Here is a 3,613-nt window from a genome sequence, read left to right on the forward strand (position 1 = left end):
TGAATTCAGAAAAGAGTTAGAAATATTGAAGAATACTCAGGCTGAAATGAAGGAAAGTGAAACACTCAGTAAGCCAATTAGAAATGTCAGGAGAAAGCCTCACCAATAGGATGAATGAAATGGAAAACAGACTATCAAGACTGGAAGATAAAGTGGATGAACTAGACAACTCAAGAAAAGATTATGAAAACTTAAGAAAGCACAAGAATGGTGACACCATAAAAAGACCAAACTTATGAATCATAGGCATACAGGAAGGAGAAGAATTCCAAAATAATGGCATGGACCAGATCTTCAACAGAATCATGGAAGAAAATTTCCCAAAATTAAAGAAAGACGTGCCCATACAAAAAAACACTAAACGTACAAAACAGAGACAATTCTGAAAGCTGCAAAAAAGAAACAACAAATCACATATAAAGGAAAAGCCATTAGGATTGCAGCTGACTTTTCAGTGCAAACTATGAAAGCCAGAAGAGCCTGGACCAAAGTATTCCCAGTTGTAAATGACCACAGATGCCAACCCAGATTACTATACCCAGCCAAAATGTCTATTATAGTCGAAGGGGAAAGAAAAATCATCCATGACATAAACAGGCTGAAGGATTTCATGTCCAAAAACCAGCCCTTCAGAGAGTTCTGTAAGCAATACAAAGAGCTGACGAAAGGAATGACTATACCCAAGGGGTTGCAGAAAGAGGGTCAATGAAGGTATAATTGTGAAAAGTACAGCTATATCAAGGAAGTGAATGGAAATAAAAATGACAGGATTCAATACACATCTTTCATTAATAACTTTAAATATTAACAGACTGAACTCCCCAGTCAAAAGACACAGACTAGGTGAATGGATTAAGAAACAAAACCCATCTTTTTGTTGTCTTCAAGAAATTCATCTCACTTTCAAGGACAGGCACTATCTTAAGCTGAAAGGATGAAAAAAATATACCAAGTGAATGGTACTAAGAAAAAAAGCAGGCATTCATTGCAATTCTGATATCTGACAAAATAGACTTTAAAACTAATCAGAAGAGATATAGATGGACACTTTATTCTGATCAAAGAAACAGTAAACCAACAAAATATTACAATCATGAACATATATTCACCAAACTCTGGTGCACCCAACTTCATAAAAATAATATTACAGGACTTAAAGACCCAGATTAGTCCCAACTCATTAATAGTAGGGGACTTCAATACCCCCACTGTCTCCATTAGATAGGTCAACAGGGCAGAGAGTTAACAGAAAGACATCTGAATTAAACAATACCATGTATCAAATGGACCTAGCAGACATCTACCAAGTATTACACCCAAGCACCAAAGGACATTCTTTTTTTTATGGACTATTCAATTTTTATCACATTTAAAATACATAAGCTTTCTATATTTTAGTACTAGTCTATTGATCAAAATAAGAGTTAAGAACAGTATATAATACTATTTGAGACATACACAGTCATTTGAAAATTCAAGCTAGTCTCATTATAGTTGTTATTTATATGCTGAATGTTTAAATTTTCCTGTATTCCATGAATTTATGTGTGATATATTACAAAAGTTCTTAAAGACAATGACTCAAAAAGACACCAAGAAAAATTTTTAAAGAGAGTTACAGTCCTGAGGATAAACATTATATCAGTTCTTTTGATACATGTTCTCCTTATATTACACCCTGGATTGAATAGAGTTAACCCTAAGCAAATACTTGCTGCAACACTACCATTTGGACATATATTTATGTTTGAAATAACTAATACTAACTTAAAATGTCAATATAATAAAAATATGTCTAAATCATATAGTTCTTTTGTTTTAAATATTTTATGAATATATACATTTAAATAGTGGGTAAATTATTTTTTAATTATTTATTTAATAACGATATAATTAGACAAAACATTTCATTACAACAGCATTGACATATTCAATAAAAATTTTGAGAGCTAAGATGCATATCTTTCAAAATTGGCTGTAAATTTTTAGGTTTATAGTTGAATTAATACAGTTATACAATATTGTACTCCATATAAACCCTATAAGACATAAAAATAAAAGAAGTTTTAAACTTCAAAAAAGTTCTCCATTTCATTATTAAAATACAGTTTCATTCAGAAAAATTCATTTTAATACAATTGACATTAAGATGCACATGTGTTTCTAATATCTATATATCTGATTATTACTAGTCACAGTCAGTTATTTTCCAAGCTCCTTGGCATCTGAGCATGAATATAAAGTCATAGGGTAGATTACAATGGTAATGTTTTTCACATCTACTAATTATTAAGGAGCAAATTTTTATGCTTTGAAGAATTATTTATTTTTCTTTTTTTTTATTTATTAACACACCCACTTCCCAGGTAGCATGCTCGCATAGCCTTCCTCCCCCCACTAGAGCCCTTATACTCTGATATCCCTGCTACTGTCTGCTGTGTTTTCAGCACCCCAAGCCATTCCCCACTACTTGCCCTTCTGACGAATTTAGTCAGTCTATCTAGAGGTCTTTGTTTTAGGAGGGTCACCTGTTCCGCATCTAGTGGTATTTAGCTGTCAATATTCCTTTGGATAAGCTTGGGGTCTGCTGTTCGATTTCCCAGTTCTCTGCTGGTTTACTATCTGGGAATCCCTTTGGCCACCCTGGCCAACAACTCAAAAGAAGGTATCACTTGTCTGGCATTGTTGTTTCTTTTGTAGCATTTAGCTATACATATGGATTCTTATGAAATTATGTTGGCCCATTTAATCTTTGGTTATACTTTCCTTTTGGGTGTTTAAGGCCATACAGTTGGACCAGATAAACCAATTTATTTTTACTCTTAAAGTTGATTGAGGATCTGTACCTCAGGGGTCACATGGGCTTGGGAGGAGCCCCTGGCTCCTTTCTTTTACCAGTTCCACCTATGTGAAGATAAGTCAAAGGTCCTGCTTGACCATGGTTGGCTTCACTTGGAAGCATGGAGGAAATGATTCCTTTGTGTTGACCCTCCTCTTTATAGACTGGACACTTGTTCAGGTCCATCTGGTGGGGTCTCCTTGGCCTCCTTGATCAAGAGGACAGGTGACCCACCACAATTATGGGACATTTTGAGAGATGCTCATAGTCCCCTAGGAACTCAAGGAGCAAAAACTGTCCTTTATGTCCCTGTGATGAAATTATTACAGATCTCAAAGAATGTCTGTTAAACACCAAAGAAGGTTAGTTCCACCAGTCTGGTATTTTTAATTACTGTGTGTCATGTAGATAAATCTTGGGCAAGGACCAGTTGTTCTCAGATAAACCTTATCTAGATATACATTTCTGGATCTGCTATGTATAATTTGTCAGTAGGTTGTAGGAGTAATATGGTTCCCTGTGGTTTTCAAAACTAGCTAGGCATTTTTTATCTTTCGCATTGTCTCATCCCTCCATCATGGTTTTCCCACTTAAGGTGCCCCCATTTCCCCCCTTTCTCCCTTAATAATACCCTTCCCCTACGGTCCTACCTCTCTTGAGCTCCTTCTTTCCCTTTATCCCCTGGGTTCCTTGTATACCCTTCCCTCCCCCATCCCTTAAACTAACCCAAATTTTATCCATATCTCCCTTATTAAGGCCTGTTTCCTACTGTTC

Source organism: Nannospalax galili, unplaced genomic scaffold, assembly GCF_000622305.1.
Source record: "Nannospalax galili isolate Female #2095 unplaced genomic scaffold, S.galili_v1.0 scaffold876, whole genome shotgun sequence".
Lineage (NCBI taxonomy): Eukaryota > Metazoa > Chordata > Mammalia > Rodentia > Spalacidae > Nannospalax > Nannospalax galili.